Below are 24,045 nucleotides of genomic sequence, written 5' to 3'. Positions count from 1 at the left end.
TTAGTTCCTCTGAGACCCAAGAGGAAGCTTGCATTGCGGCAGGTGTGAGTCCTCATCTCCTTATAAATCCCAATTAACTTGAAAATTAGCTGCTCGTGAACAAGCTTAATTTACAGCAAGTGGATGGAATAAATGAATAATTAGAATAATGAGTAAAATAAAAACTCAATGACTTCTCAAGGGCGCAGTAGAGATCTCGGCTCCCACCAGTATTTAGAGACTAATGGCACAGTTTGGGGCTCATCAGGTTGCTGTCGGGGGGTAGGACGATGCTTTTTTTATTGCCGGATTGTGTATGTTATAATCTTGAATATTGCCGGCCTCCTCCGATTGATGGAACATTTTCACCCCACTTGATTACAGAAACAAATGGTGCATACCACCACACTGTGGGCCTGTTTGCAGCGCCGCAGATTTGTGCACGCTGAGCACACATGAACGCAGAGGGGGAACCAAACGTGTCTAAAAAGCTGCTTAATGGACTGACTTGGTAGCAGACAGGTCAGGCAAACCGCATGTGTCAGAGCCACTTGCATCAGAAGCGATTAGCACGGAGATGGAGCATTATTATTTCAAAATGTGGGAAGACCAATTCATCACCTGTACGTGCCCCTAATTTCACATGAGTGAGTCAATCAAGGCGGTTACATTTTGGGGAAAATGGACGTTGCTGCAAGTTGTTTTTTAATAGCTGCCTCTTCACCTGCAGTGTGAGGGGACCTAATATAGTCAATGCAATGTTCACCCTTAAAAAACAGGGTGCTGTCACCAGTCACGCCATACATTTTTCACCAATTGATGATATTATGAGCTGTGCATCCTAATTCATACTTACCATATTTTAATTGAGTTGAATATGTCATCAATGGTAGATACATGAAACATTGCAACACTTATAATGAGGAATTATACTGTATTTAAAAAAAAAAAAAAAGCATGGGATTATAGTCAGGTATCTTTGATATTTTTATGATTATTATTCTTGTTTTATTGTTGGATCCTCTTGTAAAGCACCGTCTAACTCTGTTAATGGGTAGTGCAATACAAATAAAGCATCTTTCACAACAATAATTGTATTCACATTTCATATATAACATAAATTATCATTTTTAATAAGGCATTTATTATGTTTTGATGATTTTATTTCTCCTTATGCTAGCATATCAGAGTAAAATAACTAAGCTTACATGTGTTATTTTTGCAGCATGTAATATAGCTGCAAATAAAACTGTTATAATTTGATCAAGTCGTTTCAAATCGCCTTCATTGTTAAATGGGATTTAGGAACTGGGCACTTGTGTGATCAGGATGTCTTCTGACATTGTCCTGTCGTTTTGGTCTCCTGCCGGGTCACACTCTGTCCAACTATAGCTTGGAGATTTCAACCTCCCCTAGATTTTTAAGCCATGAATGGTTGAGTGTTATTGGCCAACCTTGGCCAACACATATCTCTCCCAGAACCCCCTTCTCCTCTGGCAGTCCCCAAGACCATATTTCTCCTGTCAGTTCACGTCCAGACCCGGAGTTAGCCAGCTGGCCTTTCTCAATCACTGTCCCCAGCCAGAAAGCCATAGGGCTCTCTATCTGCTGTGGCAGCTTCAGCCAAAAAAAGTCACACTTGTCTCCCCTGGTGCCAAAGTAGCAACGAGCCATATGCACATTAAGTTCCTGATGAATGGCAGAGCTACAAAAGATTGCACCAAACAAAAGACCAGAACACTAAGCTGTCATTTCCACATTTAATACAACGCCTCCAAAGTGGAACTCTATAGGGTCTGATCAATCTTGAGCCGTGAAAACTTATTGGCAAACAACAAAAGTGCTAGTGGCTGAGTTCTCAGCCACACTCGGGAAGGTGTATCTGTCTCCTTCCACTCACTCTGCTTCACTTTCACATATAGATCCTTCCTTGAAAATCCCCATCGATGTGCTCACACAGCGGCAAAGCCTTCCAAGATAACCTCGGCAGAATTAGATCTATGAGTCAGATAACTTGGCCCATAAGAGCAGACTACCCTATTGGTATTAAATATAAATCCGCTGCTGTGATTGGTGAAAGGTGATGACAAAATGATTTCTAGGTCCAAGAACCATAGATCATCTTATTTTGTAGGAATAGGATAGAAATTTGCAACGTGAGCAGGTGACATTAGAGATCTCATTTTTTTCTCCTCACATTTGGTTCTCTGGGTGTGGTAATCATTTTAGATTCAATATACATGTTGGCAAATTCTGCTTATTTTCTCATCACTGTCAGCTAGCTGTACGCTCTGTCAGCCAATCAGCATCAGGAGTGTTCATGCTCGTGCACAGGACAGAGGGTGTTGAAGGGAAAGGGGGGGAGACTGATATCTCTGAACTGGAAACAGGGAATTCCACAGGAACAATTAGAAACAGTATGGGAGGACATCCTGATAAAAGGGTCCTCAGATCACAAACATCACCTCTGCTATTTCAAAACAATTACTGGTAGAACGTTGTACCTACAATCATTTTCACAATCGCAGAACCCAATCACAAACACTGGTGGCACAGCGGTGACGGTGCATCGGTGTCTGCTTCTCCAGGAGCAGGTAGACAAACTTTTGTGGTGACTGAATGTGAGGTTTGTGTAAATACAGAGGGTGTTTTTCATTCTCAAATATCAACAGTCGTCATTCACTAACTCTCACTCTATTCTTTTAATTAATTAAAGCACATTCTCCTTAAATACAAACACAGATGATTTTTTTTGTCACTTGTTTGATTTTAGATTCTATTAATGTAAAAGCATGAGCCATTCGTCTGCTGTACAAACCAGGCAACAAGGCTAAGAAGAGGAATGCTGGTCCAGGGACCTGACTTTGAATAATGTTCCTCTATAAGACTGGTTAGAGACATAGTGCAGGTTTCTATCTGACCAGCCAAATGAGACACACTAGTTTCCCCAGTCGCTGAACTGCAGCCAGAAGAAAAATGTGTATCTTTCTGCAGCGAGAAACACGATCACTGCGTTTCTGTATTATGATGTCCTGTCTGTGTGGGACCACTATTCAGATATGTTATCATCTAATGAACCCTTCAACAATATGATTAAAAATATTTTATTTCCTAATTTAAATATAATTTGAGTGGTTATAGTGATATTATTCACAAAGCTTTGTTTTCCAAATGTGTCATTTCTGAATAATAGTGGTTTGTTTTGGTTTATATGTCATTAAACTGATTTAATTCCATTCAAATTGAAGCCTAGTCGTCACAGGCAGTCACAGTAAAGCACCGTGATTGGCAGACAGCCCCAGCCCAAACGTAGTAACCCCGCTGAGAGGTTTTACAGTGTATTGTCCACTGTGTCATTTCCACTAAGATAAACGAACCAGCTGCTGGTTGTACCTAAATACACTGCAAAAAAAAAGTTATGGGAAAACTCAAATTACACATCGGATCTCAATAAACGAAATAACCAGGTTGAAAATCTTTAGTGAAGCACATTGTGTTATCCATCGAGAACAGTATATCACAAGAACGGTCAATGAAAACCAAATTTAATCCATTTAGGGCTGGATTCAATATCGCACCAAAATCAAAGTGAAAATTTGAAGTCTCACAGTTTGTTTCTGACAGGAGCACAGCAGTAGCGCTCTGGAGGTCTTTTTCTAGGCCTCAGGCAGTGCTACCTCCTGTTCATTCTTGCACAAAGGAGCAAATACCGGTCCTGCTGCTGGGTTGTTGCCCTGTCCAGCTCTCCTGGTATCTCCTCCATGCTCTCCATGCAGCAAACCTTACAACAGCAGGCATATTTGTGCCTTCCTGGAGGAGCTGGATTACCTTTGCAACCTGAGTGGGCTGCAGATACCGTCTCATGCTACCAATAATAAGAATGGCTGGAGCAAAATGCAAAACAAGAAAAAAAAAATCAGTCCACCATTAACCACCTGCAACACCAATCCCTTTATGGGTTGTCTTGCTGTTCCCTCTCCTGTCTGTGAAATTGATTCACAATCGCTTACGCCTCCTAATGGACAGTGTGCTGTCCTAGAAGTTTAATTTAATTGGTGTTTTACTGTGATGATTAAGTGTTCCCTTGTTTTGTTTTTTTGGAGCAGTGTAATTACCATATATAAATGTGATTGTATTATTCTTCTTGGCAAGACAGCAAATACATATTTTCAAAATGCAAAGAGAAGCAAATCAATGCTTTCTAATGACACCAGTGAACATTTATTTTCTCTATGTTTCTACAAAATGTGAAGAAAAAGAATTTTCATTTTAAGCAGGCTGGAAACACCAGAACAATACTTTTGATTATCGTCTTATAACACAGACCACAGCATGTGGAGATGTAAAATAATCCCTGTCTCTCTCCCAGTCCTCATCTCCCTTTAAATCATAGACAATCAGCAGTTACCTTCCAATAACCACTGGCGAGCCAAGTGTCACCATCTCCCATTAATCAACAAGTGATGACAGATTACTTTAGCTGTGTCATTGTTCACATGAGCGCCTGGCGTGCATTAACTAGTGGCAGTGCAGGGGTCCTCGCAGATGTAACTGTTTGGAAGTGGCCTGCGGGTTTCAAATGCCAGGGCGGATTAATCCACCTCCCGCCATGACGGCCACCCGCTGTTTAGATCCACAGCCTGAAAGCTGTCCTCGCTGGCTTTGATATGAGAGGGGTGGTCAGGCTGAGGCTGACAAGAGGCAGGAAGAAGGAAGGAAAAAGAGATGGAGAGGACGACTGCCTTCTATAATCAAGGACAAAGTCCAGATTGGAGGGGTGTGTGTATGATTGACAGCGCTTTGCTTTTGATTAGCCAGGGGAGAAATGGGATGGGACAAGTGTGTGCATGGTTGTGTTTGTTTGTGTGTGTGTGTTAGTATCCAGGAGACAGTCCCCATGGAGACAGCTAAACTAAGCATTCAGTCAAGAGAGGGGAAGTGTGTGTGTGTGTGTGTGTGTGTGTGTGTGTGTGTGTGTGTGTGTGTGTGTGTGTGTGTGTGTGTGTGTGTGTGTGTGTGTGTGTGTGTGTGTGTGTGTGTGTGTGTGCGTGCGTGCGTGCGTGCGCGCGCGCGCGCGCGTAGCATGTGTGTGCACGTTTGACTATGCTGTGCACAAGTGCATGACAGTGATGTGATGAGACTGATGACCAGTGTTTGATCCTTAGGTCCTGGACTCTAATAAGAACCCAGTACTGTAGTGGAAACAAACACACGCGCACACACACACACACAGGTATATCACAGCCGACACATCACAGTAAGAAAAGCTCTGGTGTAAATAGTACAATGAATTTTGGCTGAATTCCATTTAGCTGCTTGATTTCCAGCGTCCTGGTGTTGTGTAGGTTGGCTCACTGTCAAACAGATCCATTGGTAATGTTATCAGTGTGGTTATCTTAGCATGTCGGAGGCCTGTAGCCACAGTAAAGAATGTAAACTGTTCATACATCTGTAAATGGTGCTCATTTTGCTCCTGATTCCATTAGTTCTCATTTTGCATCATGAAACCTTTACAGACCAATTACTCAAGCTCAACTACTTAGAATCCAATTTAACAACCTGCACAAACCACTGCAGGTGTTACACAACTCCGGCCACCACATAGAGATACTGACACATGGTTGAATTATATTAAGTTCCTCTGAATGTGTTTTCCATTGCACTCCAACTGGAATTTCACAAAGGTTTATCTCTATCCCCAAGTTTATTTCATATGATGAAAGAAGTCTGGGTCTCTGTCACCATCGCCCCCTACCAGACTCACTGTGGAGAGATCGCCTCCTAATGTGGCTCTGATGTAAGAGATAGAGAACAAATACATGTGAGGCTGCAGCAGCGTGTTTCCATGAACAGTGTTTCCTTGCTGAGCTGCAGTGGGAGTTTTGTAGCAGAAAGACTTGAACATACCCTTTCATTCTAGTTTCAGGAATGCCGGTGTGATCAAATCAATACATGTGTTGTGTGGGTCCAATATCTTGATTTACTACGGCAAAGCAAAAAAAAAAAAGTGTTACTATAATTATAATAAATGTATTACTAATGGTGCAACTGTTTGTCTGTGACTGCACCTCTCCATCATCTTTAGTCATATCGTGCCGACATTTTTTTCCTTTAAATTCTTATTTTTTCTGCACCACCCATTTCTTTTTTATCTGTATTCTTTCTTTTTGCCCTTGTTTTCTGCCAAAAATGCTCTGAGCCGTCTGTTACTACACAAACCTGATGGAAAGTAAACTCCTCTGATCAGCGCACTGAGCCAAGGATCTGTCCAAATCTGGAGATTTGACTCATAACTCCCACCCTCAATATTGACAGTATTAGATTGGCCCAGTCTGACAGTAACAGACAGTGTGCTGCAGGGGGCGGGTGGGCCAGTCCATGCCACGGCCGTGGAACAAACTGTAACTGACATCAGAACTGGACCACCAGCGTTCAGCCTGGAATGGACCCAGCATGTTTATAAAGGATAAATGTAAAGCATTAAAATATGGCCAAGTTAGCCTAATACTACAAATACAGAAAATTCTGATTAGCTTTGGTTGAGGAATATTTTCTTGTCTGGTAAAAGATAAAATAATCACATGAAAATATAATGACCAAGAATTCTTTCAACATAGAAATTGGTTTGTAAGTATGTGGATGGATACGAGGGGAAAAAACCTCAAGTGAAAGCTGTGATTTACTCACGTTGATGTCAATGAAAATCTCCAAATGACTAAATTAGTTAATATTAAACTAACTAGTTCTTCTCCCAAACCAAAGAGTAGCTATCTTTCCCAACAGGCTTAAAGCAAACACCATCTTTATCGATTATCTACAAACATCTTGTACAACCTCATGGAAGACGCCCAAAAGTCAATATTTATCTTATTATTTTCTATCACGTATATGATCAAATAAATAAATTGCCTTCCTCACTGATCCAGTTCATCATCACTATGAGAAGAGCAATCCCCTATTCAGTGTTATTATACTGTTGACAAACGATGGACAGGTTGGAAAAATCAATGCAGCACAACCAGATATTACTGTTTTTATTGGACACGTTCTTTTTCCTTTTCAAAACCTTGTGACTACATTACCCTCGATGCAACAGCACAGCAACATGCAACAAAGGCTTTGTTCTATTTATGTCACATATTTTCAGATGGTCCTCCCTAAGACCTGTAAATAGACTTTGATGTGTAAATCACTGGGGTTCCCCTTTTAGCATTACTAGCGTTGTGAAACTTCCCAGGGTCCCTTTTGATGACTGCATGTAATTTCACAGACAGAAGCTTTAAATTAGTGCTGAAACAATGAATTAACTATTCCATTACTTAATATTCAGCTACTGCTGCTATAACATTATTATTATAAATATAATAGCCGTCGATTTTGTCGGGTACAACAAGCAATCTGAAGACGCCACCTTCTATTGTGAGAAACGGATCTAAAAAAATATTCATATCAAAATATTTGAGACGCCTGCACTGACCCGAGGACCTCACTGTATTGCAATTATTTGTTATTATTATTGGAAGTAGTTCATTTTGTATAATTATCCATTTGACCTTTTAAAAAATTCAGCATTATATAAGTCTAAGGTTTGACTGTGGCAAAATGGCTCCATAGCGCCCTCTTCAACACTTGACGAAACAGCCCTTGAGGTATGTTTCATCTACATGAATGAATTTGTCAGACTGGTGTAAAAGGCCAAGACCTACACAAGTCTATTGGAGCCATCCCCTAGACCCAACAGAAAGTCTGCCATTTTGAATTCAATGTGCAATGTAGGCCTAGTTTTGTCATTTGGAGGTGTTGCACTTGCGCAAACCCCTTCTAGAGAATAGATGGATTCATGTCGAGTAAAAAATAAAAAAGGAAGATATACATTGTTTAATCTGCGCTGGATTTCATGATTGATTTCCATGTGCTACACGTCCATCAGTCTACAATTAACAATTAAACTGCAGAATCTCCACCTCACTGGTTCACACTGTTAATTTAACGTTTTTGTTCCTGGATATAAGAATCAAAGAGCACATGACACTGGATCATGAAAATGGTAGAAAGACTTAAAGAAAAATCTGTTGGCTCCACATCTACCAAGCGTTTCATTCTAACAATCAATATCTACATATCAGACTTCAGCGATCAGTGAAGCCTAATGAGCCGTTTGATGGTTTATAAATGATACAACAGCAGAACAAAAAACTCAATTAAATTCAAATTTGTGCTCCAGAAGAATGGTCGGATGTATTATTTAGTCTTAAAATGTATTATTAATGCAGGTTAATGAAAGAAAATGGCCGGAGTACATTTTAAATGTACATTAAATTAGTTTTTGCAGTGGTGTTCAATTTAATCAGAGCAGCTGACTTGTGTTCACAGTATGATAATACAGGTCTGTAAATAGACCAGCACTGATTTGAATTGAGTTTTTTAAATAAGGTCAAAGAATATTTTATATTGTGACTCAGCAAATGGCTCATGTTCATTATGAATGTCACACGGTGATTGATATTGAATTATAAGCTAGACCATTTTCAGCAGCCCGGTTTATGACGGCCTCGTTTTGACCCGACTTTCTGCATTGGCAGAGGAAGTTAGAGAAGAAATTAATTATATTTTATGTCTCATTTTCTAAAAGAGGCAATGAAAGAACAACTGCAATCAAAATGGTGACGTTATACAAAAGCTAAAAACTGACTCCCTTCATTGAAAATCTCCTGTTTATACGCCCCCATCAGGGCCCATATAGCACATTTAACAGCCATTTGGCAAAGTTTCAATGTATCAACAACTTAAAGAAAAACAGTAGGTGGGTACAGGTAGCCAATTAAAAGCAAAGAGGGCATTTGAATAGAGATTTCAGATAAAGTGCTGTGTCATCAATTTTAACCATTTATGGCCATTTAACAATTAATAATTCTACAGAGGAAGTAGAATGGCACTGAGTGAATATAAAGGCCCAACAGTCCCCTTATGAAATCACATGTGAGTGATCCCGATCCCATCCAAAATGTAATGGGTTCTTATCTGACCCTTACCACATCCTTCCACCGAGCTTTGTGGTAATTTATAACAGGATGACAGTGCAATTATATAGAGTCAATATTTTATTTATTATTTAAGTTTGCCTTTAGCAAAGCATCTAAGCCTGAGGAATCACTTCTTTCACTCTAGTAAAATGATACATGTGCGCCTCGTTTAGTTTTCAATAAAAAACTGAGCACAGCAAATGCTGCTTCCTTTTACTGGCATTAATTTACATCTCCATGATGCTCTAAAACTTAATGAACTAGGATACAACATGTTTTATAACTAAAAAATGGGTACATCACCAACCTCACTAAGGGAGGAGCAGTACCTACTTCCAGAATTGTTCAAATTTGTATAAGCAAGAAAAGGGATAAAGGTAGAAGGGAAAATAAATACAAGATTAAGACAATGGTTGAAAGGAAAAAAAAAAATCTTCAAAGGTACAATAGGCAATCAGCTTGATCGTGAGGAGAGGACTCAAACACAGAGATAGAAAAATGTCATCAGATGTGTCTTTATGGGAAAAATCTAAATCTCCCCTCTGTCAGTGGACAATGTCACAGAGTACATTCAGGGTAAGGGTAAAAAGCCCAGGGTAACTCATGCTAAAGTGTAATTACAGGGTGTTTATGCAAAGTTAATTTTATACAGTGCATATGGCAAGTACAATTACTGTGTATTGGTGAGTATTGGCCCAGTTCTGCTCTGCTATCCAGGGTGTTTCCCTGCCTTCTGTTCGATGCATGCTGGCTTTGGCTCCAGTCCCCGCTGTGTTCCTGCACAGACATAAACGCGTAATAATGATAGAAAAATTGTGAGTCATTTTCCCCCACTCCTGCTTTACGACGACTGCAACAGACGCACAACATGGAGACACAACTGTAGGGATTTGCATTAAACCAGACGAGCTGTCACCAGTGAATACAGCCGTCAGCTCAGTAACAAGCCACACTTGTGGGGAAATATATTCAATATCCAGAAACTGTGGAAAATGCATTTTGTTACAGGTTGGGTTTGTGACTCTTTTTTAAAGGAAGATACTCAGGGGAGCGTTCATGGCCGTTTGAGAGGAGGCTTTTGAAAGAATGTCTTTGAGAGATGACCAGCATTATACATGTATTCCTTCAAATTCTGCCCTAAAACCTGCCTGAGTCACTTTTCAGTACAAGGTCAGTGAGAAGAGCCAAAAACTGTATGTCCAGTACACATGTACTGGTAAGTCAGGGCAAGATGCAGAGAAAAATATAGAAGAAGAAGAAAATAAATGCTGTGACTCAAACTCAAACTGAATCCTCCTCATCTCTTGTGAGGAAATCTAACCTATGACATTGGAGCTGTTGTGCACATTTTTCTATTTTTCAAAGGAGAAAAAAAACTTTGTGGAAATGGCTTTTACGGCGGCTCACTAACTTTGGAGAGAAGAGATTTCCAAAAGGAGACTCTGTCCACTTCTATATTAGCGTATGAATGCTGATACATATGTTATTTCCCCATTTAGCCTATCTGCCCACTATCTGTTGTGGATTAACTTTTTAAAGTTAAAGGAGACATATGATGCTTTGGAATTTTGTGTATTTGAAAACCCAAGAACGCACCCCTCCCCCACAGAAATCATTGCTCCTGAAACTCCAGAACCACCTCATCAGTAGTCCGAACGATACTTCTGCATCATTTCCACACATTAGCATAATGCATACCTAGTGGCTAGTCTGGCACACCCACTAACTGAGCCAGGTAGATTGAGAGTGGAGGCCGACATGTTCTACACGTGTTGGAAGTGTTTGACCAATCACAACAGAGTGGTGACCAGGCTTTATTAGAGGGGAGGGCTTAAAGAGACAGGGGCTGACAGAGACTAAAAAAGAGGGGCAACAATGAACAGTACTAGAGGAGTGATGTGTTTTCTGAACGTTAAATCATGTTGACTTGTTCAAGTATTCACCCAAATTAATATTATGAACCTCAATATGAAAATGATGTCATGTTTAAGTTGCATTAAATTACCAGATTGTAAAATCTTACAGCAGGAAGAATCAGGACTCTGTAGATTGATCCAGTTTTGATGCACAATCTCGCTATATTACAATAATACCCGCATGTATAATGTAAAAACTATTTACATAAAAACACAGACAGATGAAAAGTCATTGTCTTGTGCATTGTGCATGCTTGTATCAGGTGCTCATTCATTATAGGGTAGGAGCTGAGGATCTTTTCAACTTGACTTTTTCCTTTCTGACCACAGATCGATCACTCACAGCAGATTCTGCCTGACTCAGGACTCCTCACTTCAGTGGGTGAGTAATATTTTTACTATTTTGTGCGATGAAGTGTGAGAGTTTTCTCTCCTCATTCTCTGGTTGCCCCAAATTAATGGTCCAAACCTCTTGGGCTGCCCATGAGAACCTGGACATCTGTTCTGGACGAGGAGATCTAACCTACATTTCATTTCAAAAACCTTTACTGACAGCCGGTACAGACTGTGGAGCTGTACTCTCATGAAAAACACAGAGGAAGGAGTTCCCAGGACAGTCAAAGGGGATTAGTGATTTGTCAGCAGATACATACATTCACAGGTCATTCACATCTCCGTCTGGCTGGTGATTGGTTGACTGTGCATGCTGCATCTCTCAGACAGTCTGAAGCGCTGTGCCCACATTATAGCATTCACGAGAAATACTGGCAGCTCTCAAGTGTTAAGGTTTTAAGATCTGCCAAAACAAAGTTGCAAGGCTCTTTTTTGAATGGAAGCAAAAGCTACATCAACATACCAGCTGGTTAACAGCTTGTGTGGTGATCGTAACTGAGATGATATGATGCATATCTACAAACAAATCGCAATGACAGTCCAACAACGACATTGTCAGTTTAAACTAAAGGGATTCAATCATAGCGGAAAAATTAATAAAACGTATGTTCTCTTTTCGGTAATTAGAGTTTTAACACACAACAAGCCCCAAAGATATTTTCCACAATATACATTTCTTAGCACAGATTTTGTTCTGATTTTAGTTGGATTTAAGGGAAGTACGTCTGTTAAGTTGTTTGCTGTATAATTAGAATGTGTTGCTCATTTTGTTTGCTTGATATGCACTGAAATGATGTATCCTTGTTTCTAATTGTCTACCAGAGGGTTTGGAAAGGTTTGATTCTGAGCTTTATTGATCACTTAAATAAACTTTCCCCGTTTCTCTACTTTGACTCTGACACTCCTGTCATCTCAGAACACCGTGCATCTTCACTCCCACTCAGCTGATCTCCTGCTCACTTGCTTTTATAAGCACGTAAATGCACTCACACTCAAATTCACAAACTTGATTTTGTTACTCTGCTCAGTTTTGCATCCTCTAATGAAACTAACCCAGTTACATTCTTTATCTAAAACACCCCGCACATTCTAACCAAAAATCCCCAGCTGCCATTTAAAGTTAAACAGTATTAAAATCTCACCAGAACACCTCTCACCATTTAAACCTAAAAAACAGGAGGCAGTCTGGTAGAACCACTTACTTGCCTTAACTTCTAATTTCTGCTTTAGGAGCTTTAGGGACAGATGCTGCATAACGTCTTTAATTGCAACCTTCTGCTCATTAATTTACCAGATATGTTTTCTTATGTAAATGAGAATTAGGCTTGTAGCAGGAGGGGGTACGTGGGAACAGAAACACACCTTTGGGAATAAAATGTTGGGCAGGTTGTTTATCGGAAGAGAAAACATTGCACAATTTTCCCTCACACCCACTCGCTACGGGAGTTACCCAGCACCTGTGGCTTTTAGCGTGTATTTTTTCCACTTGCTCATCATAAACTCTCTTTTTATAGCACAGAACCTCTCAAATGGTCTTTTCACAAATCATTCTGTCATTCACTTTAATTATAAAGTCCACAAAAGCAAAAGAAAAGGAACAATTTCTTTTTGTTAACCTGCCTACGATCTCTCAAGCAGGCCCGAAGTCATCTGAAAGCGAGTGTGGGCTGTGGCAAATTAATTACTGAAGCACAGTCTGCAACAATAAGTGTCAACAAGCAAAAGAATGGATGCCTAAAAATATATGTTGAGAATTTAGATTGTATTATTTGCAGAAAAACACGGCACATACTACTGTTGGTGAGAGTTTGTAAAAAGTGACTTTATCCCCCCTGCAGCTTCCACATCGTGATTGCTGAATATTTTGTCCATAATTACAGTAAGAAAATTAAAAACAGCAGAGAACATAAGTCACTACCCACTCAGTTACAAGTGAACCATACTTGGACACATTAACTCTGTTTGCCGACACTGAATTTAGGTCACAGTGATTCCATTGCAATTACATGTGTACACGGTGTGAGTAGTGGGTTTGTTTGTGTGTAACAACTCTGAGTAGGTGTGGGAGGTAGGGCTGGGGGCAGCTGCTGGAACAGTCTTGGTTTACTGGAGGCAGTGTGAACCGCAGCAGTCTAAAGTCCAAATAATTGTGCCCGAAATTTGGTTGTGCTACTTAATTTGGCCCCAGTGGGATGTGCTGTGGCCTTAAGGTCCTACCAGATAGAAGCAATTTGCTGGCTGCTGGGTTCGGCGCATGGTCTTTCACCGAAATGCGCAATGGTGGCGACTGAGAGTGATATAGGCTTATATAGTTATATAGTTTTCAGTTTCTTTGTTTACACTTTTTCCACATCTACAACAAGCTACCTGACAGACTCTAAAATGTGTTTACATGATGCAGCTTTTCCCCCAGAGGTCTCAAAATACCTGTAAACTTGTACTTTATAATTGGGGAAACTTTCCATTTAACTGGTCCAGTTTCAGGGCCATGGCATCGAGCAAGCTGGCTCACTGGCATCACTGGCATGACACATTGGAGAGGAGTCACTATGTCATGAGGTTCTCTTCAATTCATTAAAAAAGTTGAGTGTATTTGTGATAGTGAGCAGGTCTATACAACTACATGAATTCAGATATTCGTATTGTATTCTTTGAAAATGTCAAAAAGAGGTTTTTGTTTTGTATCCCAAGTAGAAAATTAAGGTTAACTCTTTAGGAGTTACAGCTGGAAACCACAGCGGTGGTCTTAAATGCCCCTTTCTTTGAAGCAAAGCTAATTCCATTTCTTTTCTTAGCTGTTGGCTCATTTTAGCCCGTGAGCTAATTTGATTGAGTCAGTGAGAATAAAACCTGGATGTTCCAGCTAGTTCACCCAGAGAAAACTTAATTCAAGAAAAGACAATTTGAAATTACACTTAGATAAATGATTGATGCCACTTTTGTTTGTGTGCTGCTGCAACAACAAAGCAGCAATTAGCAATTGCTCAAAATTCAAAATAACACTTAATCAACAAGCCATACCTTGTATGTTTACTCCACACTCTCAAATTAAGTCCATACACAGTTGCAGTTTTTATGGGTATGCGCTCAAAGCCAGCTTCCTGTGTTTCTGCTCTCGGCTATACCTCCACAGTGAACTGCACAGGTAAGATAGATAGAATTTATATCAAATTTCTCATCTAACTGAGCAAAACAGTAAATTAGCATTTTTCTCAACATGTCAATGACTCCCAAATAATAAATAACCTTAATTAATTTTGTAAACAGCTTTTCTTGCAAAGACATTTTAACACTATGAAAAAGGTCTACCCTGCATCAAGGTCAAATATTATCCCACTTAAAAATGACTAGCTGAAGTGTTTCGTTTTAACTTTCAACCTTGTCAAGTGAAAATATTCATTTAATCAATTAATTAATTAATGGGACCTCTAATTAAATCGTTCTTTTAATTTGATGAATGGGACAAAAAATAAAATAAAAACTCTGCTTAATGCAGTAGATCGGATTTCTGCACTTGAACTCACACCACCTCTCCAGTGAGAAAAATTGAAATAAAATTAGCATTTTCCCCTTGTACTTCCCTTGTGGCAATATGTTTAGCACAAGGCCTTCGGCGCCGACATATGGGCTCCGAAGCGCCATTTAAATGAACAGATGGGAAAGTGCCTCGGCTCCCACAGCTTTTCCTCTTACCTCGCACCTCAAAGCACAACTGCACACAGTTAATTTAAAGGATTTTGTCCAAGGTTACCATGACCCTTCAGTCCTCAAATTGCTAAGTCAAATTAGGCCAAATAGGACCTTTTGACCTTCTCCACAGTGTAGCCGACTTGTATCTATTCTTCTGATTATGTATTTGTGTGACTACTTGACTTAGTGAGCATGTGCATGTGTGCATGTGCGTGTCTCTGTCAGTGGGAAAGCTCATCTCCGTAATGGGACCCATCCTTTGTCTACCACTGACAAGCGTGACCACTGTCCCAATCCCCTTCAATGTAGTTTCATGCATGGTTGAAAGTAATCATTATGCATGTGGACACAGTGACAGTTTCACAGGGAAGAATGGAGGACATAGCGGCAGCATGGAAATAAGAAATCCATCACTACTTTCTAACTATATAACACATGAAAAATAGCCTCGATTATACAGACTTTCATCTTTTAATGATTTATTTTATATAAAATATATTAATCTTGTTAGGAAGTTTTGCTTGTGATTCATTATGCATAAAAAAAAATTATACTTTCAATTCATCACAAAAGATATAACTTTTCTCATGCACAATATAAAAAATACACATCAAAACTTGTTGATCCAAAAAGGAAAAGAAAGTATGATTTGAACAAAGTTGGCATTAAATGAGAACGCTGGCATTTTTCAGTACTCAAGATTATTTTCAGTGATTACAACACTTTCCTGTGCTTTCTGAATCTTTCCAGCTGTGGTCAAATTTACCTCTGTTTTCCACTGATGTGTTCTGACCTTAATGCTTAATTTTGGCTGCGATTTCTTCTCTCTGTATACCGGTGATGTCACTACAGCTCAGTCTGCTATTTGAATTGCGAACCACAATTTCCCTGTGGGACATCATGAAAAGCCTCACATTTTAGAGGTTCATGCTGGAGCTGGCTAAAGGCCAGCTGACACTAGCAGAGCAGCTAGCAGGACAATAAAAATAGCTACTGGGACCTTTATGTTCCAGCTGGCCACCAGTTTCAGTGGAAACAGGGTCACAATGCTGCAGAACTCTTGTGGATGTGCAGCGGCCCTCCATATACAGTAACAGAGCATGGTACAAGTTCTCCTGCCAGCAGGTGACAGCTGACAGCTAACACCAGAAATGATGCCCTGCAGTGGATTTGTATATTCATTTTTTATTGTACCACTTTTTTATAACACCAATTTCTCTCTGTTGTCTAGAATGAAATCCCCAATTCCTTATGCCCTGCAGTCCTGTTGGCCAGGGGGAGGCCTGCAGGAAGACCTCTAAGACAAATCCTGAACAAGTCTCTTCTTTTCAACTGAAGGTAACATGATTTACCGATATGGTGGTTCACTTCCAATAGGTGCTGCTGCTGCAGCAATGAGGATGGGAACACTTGCCTTCCCATGTGTGAAGACTGTGGATTACTGAGGAACTAGATAACATGTTCCAAGATGGTGTCTCATTGCACCAGGCTGGAAAAGTTCCTCAGGCTGATACACCAATAACATTGAGACCCTCACTAGCTGTCTGCTGATTTTGGCTCCTGGTCTTTTTGGGGCTAGTGTTTGACAAGTCATCCTGAAATACAGATTGTGGTTTTTACGACAGAACCTGGTTCTGCTGAGAATAGCTGATCCGCAATAAAGGGAATTTTATGAGATAGTTCTCTAATCAGTCATAATAAGAGACTGCAATAACACAAAGTTCTGATCCTCCCATTGAGGCCAAAAGAGTAAAACATTCTTGGTTGAAGACTAGAACATCTTCCATGTATCATGTACCAGGCCTTTTTGCCTGGGGCCCCCCAAAGGCCCTTGAAATGCTTCTGGCAGGAAACGGTGTAGACATTTGTTGTAGACGTTGTGGAAGTAGAGGTGAAACAGATGACGATATTCTGCACCAGCAGGCATGTTCACGTAGTTACAGTGATATTCAGTATTCCTAAAAGTTGAATTAAAAGGGGGTAGATTATTAAATAAATATCAAGTATGAAGATACAGCCTAGTGTGTTATATGTTTGCATCATGATCCCTTTTCAATTGTATTTCACATTAGAAAGCTGACTGGCAGCAGGATTGCCACGGGACCAATACAGCTGCAGTTTATGACAGAAGGGAAATGATTGATTTGGGTGAGCCTGTTGGGAAGATTGTGTTTGACATAATCAGATAATTACTATAATATGGATGACTGCATATAAATGAAAACATTAATGGGATACTCTTTTTTTTTTTTTTTACCCCCGTAATCACAATAATGAATTCATTTATAACCAAATCACTGTTGATTTACCAAAAAGTTGCACTATAAATTAATTGTTTCCTCTTGAAATGTCACAAAATAAAAGCCAGAGGGAGCCGATGAATTTCAGCTAAAAAGCAAATCAGAGTCCAATAATGCTATAAGACTATAAATGTGTTGTTAATGATGCATCCGTGTCCCCGAGTGATTGCTCATTTCCATTTCTAGTGTCCTCCTTAGGCTTGATGGAACATGTAAAATTCAGTAACATATAACGCACACACGCAATAACTTGGCACAATGCTGCAGCGCATAGATTACGATGTTATCTTGATGAGCTACTTAAACAGTGTCAGTAAACACATGCGACTAATGATAACGAATGGTACTGGTAGTCTGAGACCCAGTGAGCTCCATGTGCCGTCACCTTAAGGCACATTCAAACCTCCCAATATTTTAGCACAATAAACAGTGCAGAGGCCGGATACAATGATGTGTATATCCTCAATTAGCATTTATTTCCGCCTCACCTTTGATTGATTTAATGGCCTTTTGCTCTATACAGGCTTCATGCTGTGGTAATGAATGTTCCTGCATTGATTACAGCACAACCCTTGACTTATCATAAGTGCAATTCATGCAAAGAATTATATTAAGTTGAAGTATTACAATAAGAATTAACTGCATCAGTGAAGGAAATATTTACTGTTCTCTACTTAAATGCAATGGGCAATCGCAGCCTGTAGAGAGGCAGGCTTTTAGCTAGCAACTTTAAGAACTGTGCAAGAAAAACTCAGACAAAGGTTTTTCAGTCCACTGCTTCCTGATCAGGAAGTTTGTTTTATTTAAATATAATTACATCAACATCAAGTGATGTTCTCTTTAGAGGAGCATCTTCTTCAGGATCGCTGAGAGAAAGATGTGGTTTCCCTCCTGGCTGAAATGCACTCTGTCAGGTAGATAGAGGTTTGTCTTGAAAGACCTCAGGAGTGGATGTTCAACCACTTCACCTCCAAACTGGTGAACAGCCTTGATCATGAGTTTGTTGACTGTCCTCCTGTCACCGTTGATGACCCTTGATTCATCGTAGCGCCACGCCTGCTGCTCATTGATGCAGGAGAATAGAATCCTCATGGAGGGGAATTCTTTGTGGAGCTGCATCAAGCCCCTGGTCATCTCAAAGGCAAGCTTCTTGGCTGGCATGAGTTTGCTGTAAAAGTGAGGGAGGACTCCACTCCACCGCAGGCCTCCTTTGCCAAACCACTCCACTTTAGCATTGAGGCCAAAGTTCTGGCCAAAGCAGTCAAAGGCAGCTTTCTCCCCACGGTGGATGTAGCTTGAACCAATGATCCAGATGTTTTTGTGTGAGCCTTTTCGCTACGTCACAGAGGGCAGGTCCCAGACAATACTGTTGATCCTGACCCTAGGTTTAGGATCCATTGGTGGTGTAGGATCCACTGGTGAGGTGCGAGGAGCCCCAGTGATCTTCACCCATTCCCCAGTGGTTATCCTGTTCCTCTTGGAGGGGGACGTCATCGCTTGAGGATTATTAATGTCCTCAGTGAACTGACTAAAGGACCTTTTAATGCATCCCCAGCGCAGCCTCTGGATGGGCTGACGACATCGCCCTTTCTCCTCTCCACAGAGCCGGGTCCTCTCCCTCTCCCTGGAGAAGCTTCCTGGCTTTCTCTTGTGGATTCCCGGCCTTCGAAACCTCACGGAACGGTCTCTTTCTTGACTCGCGCTGCATGGTTGACTTCCCCTCAGTCAGAGAACCAAAGCTGCGCAGATCAGACATTTCTCCAAACCTTCTGAAAGCACAGTCAGAGCTCGTGAAAACACCTCTTACTCTAACCTGCATCTTATTACATGATTTATTTCATACTGACACAGATGATTTCTTCCACATCAATACCTTGTACCGTGGTTGTCCAGAAGGAGACACACACACACTTATTCATACACCTGTAAACAAACCTTTGCTGCTCCATCCAAACAGCCTATTCAGACCAGGGTAAACAAGATATGAGGGCAGGTTCTGACCTGCACAGTGTTAATCCACTCACAGTCCACGTGTGTGTGTGTGTGTGTGTGTATATGTGTGAGCGCTCACACATAGCAGCACCTCAACACCTCACAATGTGACTACACTAATAGAAATATAATCCTAATTGTAGTGTTAGCCCATTTGTTTTCATCAGAATCTTTCATTTCATTAACAATGTTAGACGGACGTGCATTTTCTGTATCAAACATATTTATTATCAATACGATGTTGTTGCGTGACACCCTTTGACCATTGGGGCTCATTTATAAAGCTTTAATACGGACAGCCATACATTATTTGACGTTTCTCTGACAGCTTTATTGAGCTGCTCATGTCTGACAGAACATGAAAACGAATTCGATTTACATAATGGTATTAATTAGGGTTAGACTGATATTGGTTTCCCGTTATGTTAGATGAATCTGTCATCATGTCTTCCACTCGCCTCACATCCAGACCAAACTATGAATGATTCATCTGGCGAAAAATAGCAGTAACACTGAAACTCTCCTGGCATGGTGTCAAATCTCCCACCAGCATCTATCTGTGGCTGATGTGGAGGTTTTGTGGATTTTAGACTAGATATAGTGGCTATTTGGCAGCGAGGTGGGACAGATGACTGCTCTCAGTTTGATGTTATTGAATCCTGAACCACAGCAGTTCACGCATGCATCCCTCAGAAACTGTGCTCTACGCTCCTCTACCTCACAGCCTATAGAAACTTAATTACATTAAATATGCATCCGTTGCCTACTAAGGGACAATCTAAGTTACACATAATAATTAAAGCATTTTTATTTTTTGAGTTTAACAACAAAGTGTTTTTCTTTAGCTGGATTACAAAAAGTTATTTGATGGAGAAAACTTGATTGAAGGATGTTTCATCAGTATGGTCAGGGGATAAGGATCCAGATCAGGGGGCAGATCCAGGATATTTTGTCCTATTTTCTTTAACATTATAAGATTGGCTTTTTTTGCATCTTAACCAGGGAATCAGTATTTGCAATTTACCTTGATTGAATTGAAAGGGGTTATAATATTCTAGCCATATCATTATTATAATAATTATTGTTAGATGACCCTCTAGCAAGCAACATTAGGTCGAAAAGTTTTATGGTAAAATATATAAAGTATCCATGTGACAAGTAGAATGTAATGAAGCATAATTAACTTTCAGACAAAAGTAATTTACCCAGAAAAGTTAATCCCATTCTCTGCTCTTCAGCCATATGGTATTTTTTGTGTGTTCACCACATGTAGTTTCAGTTTTGGTTCTATATTGCATATTAGAGTATTGATCAATGTAAAACACTTTGTAGTCAGCCAGTGACGCTAAAGAGCGATGCAGAAAGTAGATTACAGATCCTTGCTCATGTAGATTAATTGCTTATAAATCTATTGGTGATGCCTCTGGCCCCATTTGAGGGATCGTGCTCCTCATCCAATACAGGTGAGTGAAACGAGAGCAGCGCGTGGTCGTCTTCCGTCACCCATCTTATTATTTCCCTTCATTTAAGGCCACAACATTTACAGTCACACTAGAGTGGGATTTGGTCTAAATTAAAAACTTAAGTGCCATTGGAATAACATCAGATTTCCCTAATCCACCTTTGTAAACTAAACAGTACCAATAATGTTTTTATACCTGGGGTGGGCGTGCAGTCAACTTCAGTGTATTGAAATTAAAAGCAGCACCAGCTCGACGTTCCGAGAAAATCAGACTCACAGTCTTGCAGGCAAACACATGCAAACACCACTTTCTCAGATAGACAATGTAGATGCCACTGCACAGAACACACAGCACATTGATTACATAAACAAAGACAATTTAGCATGTCTGCATTTGTACATCTGACATTTTGCTAAAAGCCAATTTTATACAAGAGGAGCTTTCGGTGCAAGTGCTATAATCAAACCACTTTCAGACAGCTTCGACTCCTGAGAGTAATCAGAAGAGAAATTTTTTTTTTCATAAGCTGTACCAAGAGGCAATCTTCTGTCTGTGGGAAAATGGCTCTCAGGTGCGATTGTATGATTTTTGGTTGACAGTTTTAGTTAAAGTGCCACATGTTTATTTTCTATATATGCACCTGAGTTATAATCAAACCACTCAGCCTGGAATTTCAAGCACTATATTCTCACCATTTGGCACCAAAGGTTCTCTTGATCCCACCCTGACGGGCAGTTTGAGGCATATGTGACAGCAGTGAATGTGTATAGATTTTATAAAAGCTGTTAGAGCCAACTTGTTTCTCAACTACACAGTCTGCACTTAATCCCTCTAAGATGTGAGGGCTTTCACCATCATGCACACACTTAGAGAACATGGTGCCTCCATGTACTTAACAGATGTAATAAATCCCTTTACATCCACCTTAATTACTCTTAATGCCTTCCTTGCCATTACATGATTGGATATGGAATGTCTTAAGATACATGTCTTCGCCAATTGCTTCTGACCCATGCAAAAAATTCCATATCCACACTTTGTAGGGGATGAGTCTGTGCACATCTTATATTGTGAGATGTCGGCTCCAGACGCTCGTTCACATCCTGAAAACTGTTCTACTGAATGCACAATATAACAAGCTTTGGTTCAAACCAAGACATAACCCAGTTCACCCCACAGCTGCAGAGCTGTCTCGTCTAAGACTATTTTACTTCCTCGCTGCATGAGGTTCCCATTTGAACTTGTGTTGAAATGTTTTGTTTTGGTTTTTCATATTTATTTATAGATTTGGGTTAAAGTCCTATGACATGTCAGTCAGCCCTTTTGTGATACATTACTTACTGGTTATTTAAAATACGGGTAAAATGTATGATTTAGTACATTAAGTGGTGTTTAAAGTAAAGTAGTAAAGATACGACAAGAATGTAACTCACTGGTTATATAGAAAGATATCATATATTATTTATGCACTGGGAAACTGAAGAGTTTACTGGGTGATTTTCAATGTGAATTATTTACAAGTCTTTCGTCATCTTATTGTGGGAGAGAGGAAGTCCTGGATTTAGTTTATTTTACATCAGATTTCTGTATTTATATTTATGTCCTGATTTTTGTATTTATATATGTATTTAAATATTTTTTTAAATATATATTTAATCCCTCAAACCTAACAGATCGCTTGTACCTATAAGTTTGTGCTCTGATAAGGTTCAAGCTCAAAAATTACTTGGTTAGGTTTTGGATTAACTGTACCGTTAGAGGACTTCCTCTTCGTGGAAACAATATTAAACGACAGTAGCACACACTACTATGGCTCCCTTCCCCAAATGCTACTGTTTAGACTCCAAGTGATGTCATTGATGTAAGCAGTGCTCATACTCGGGATATTTTGGCTAAATTTTTGTGCAGTGGGTGGAATTAGAAATGTCGTCCATTTGTATATACAGTCAGGTGATGACTTACTTATGGACCTTTATTACCATCGATTGAGCCATGACACATAGTACTGTACTATTTGGAAAATTCAGACCAAGCTAGCTTCAACGTATTCCACATTATTTATAGAAATAGAACAAGTGTGATACCTACTATGACTTGTATTCATTATTTTTTTCCTCTTGATCAAATGCAAGATGTGCAAGAGATTCTGGTGCAGCACCTCATTCCATCCCATGCTTCTTCAGTGGCTCAGTGTATGTGAGCACAGCTTCATGCTGCTACAGTGTGTCTGCACACTGGCCAGTCTCACACCTAGCGGTTTAAAAAATGACTCCGTCTGACCTTAGCCTTGAATGACAGTGTGTAGGTAGCTGCATGCCCTATAAACTGCACAATGGACCCTGCGGCTGGCAAGTAAACATAGACGCAAAGAGAAAGGTCATCCTATACAACTCCTAACAAGATTAAAAATGATTCATGAGACCTCGGTGATACTTTTCACCCTCCTACAGAGAATACTTCCTCACTTCCCTCGGAGGAGGAAGAAGTATATATTTTTAAACTTTTATGACACCAAACTGTTCCAAAGGTGAAGCCTTGGCCTGATTGTATCGCGAGTCAATCTTGAAGGACCTTATTGTAGAGTGTATTTAACATGTGTAGTGTCAAACCAGAAGGAGGCAGCTACTCGTGCCTTCCTTCCTTCACAGCAATCCATTCAAATCCACCTTTAGAGTTCAGATGAGGCAGGTTTGTGCCTTCTGTCGAAGTGTGTTTCAGCGTGTGAAAATATGGCCCTTTCTCCTATCTGTGTGTGTCTGTTTGTGTGTGCATGTGTGCGTACGCTGCATTTGCATCTGTATGTATGAGTCCCGAGACTGCGGGCCATTATATTATCTAAATGGGCCCAGGCAGCGCTGGGCTGGAACCAATCACACCAACCTGCAATGATAGGAATCCTGGGGGACGGCATCAACTAAATTCTTTGACTTTTCAAATGTGGCTCTTTTTTACTTTATATGCACATGAATCAGCCATATATGACAATTTAAAACATCAGCAGTCATCAAATTGTCAAACAGGAGAACACCACCTGCATTTGCATTCTAGCAGAATACAGAACAAATGAATTTTAACCATGAAAATACAGCCACACAGCCAATGCATTTATTCTTTTTATTATTATATATTTTCTAAATTGATATCAAAGCGCTACCTATTTTGTTTTACTGCTGTTACCACTTAAAAAATACAAATTCTAATAAATATACAAACAACACAGTGTACAACTGGGTTTTTAATGGTTGGAAAATGACTTTTTATTGTGAAGTTTCATCAGGGAGTCTAAGAT

The 24,045-nt window shown here is 40.0% G+C and overlaps 1 protein-coding gene across 1 annotated transcript in view; it reads left to right on the top strand.

The window, feature by feature from the left end:
* Positions 1-24,045, top strand: part of tafa5a (TAFA chemokine like family member 5a) — a 205,997-nt gene that overhangs the window by 23,040 nt on the left and 158,912 nt on the right. Inside the window, exons 2-3 of the transcript XR_011240186.1 lie at positions 11,249-11,300; positions 16,233-16,339. The gene's annotated coding sequence lies outside the window, so the exon portion shown is untranslated. The remainder of the gene's footprint in view (positions 1-11,248; positions 11,301-16,232; positions 16,340-24,045) is intronic.

Source organism: Paralichthys olivaceus, chromosome 23, assembly GCF_024713975.1.
Source record: "Paralichthys olivaceus isolate ysfri-2021 chromosome 23, ASM2471397v2, whole genome shotgun sequence".
Lineage (NCBI taxonomy): Eukaryota > Metazoa > Chordata > Actinopteri > Pleuronectiformes > Paralichthyidae > Paralichthys > Paralichthys olivaceus.
Note: the sequence above shows the minus strand (reverse complement) of the source record. Positions and strands in the feature narration are given on the sequence as shown.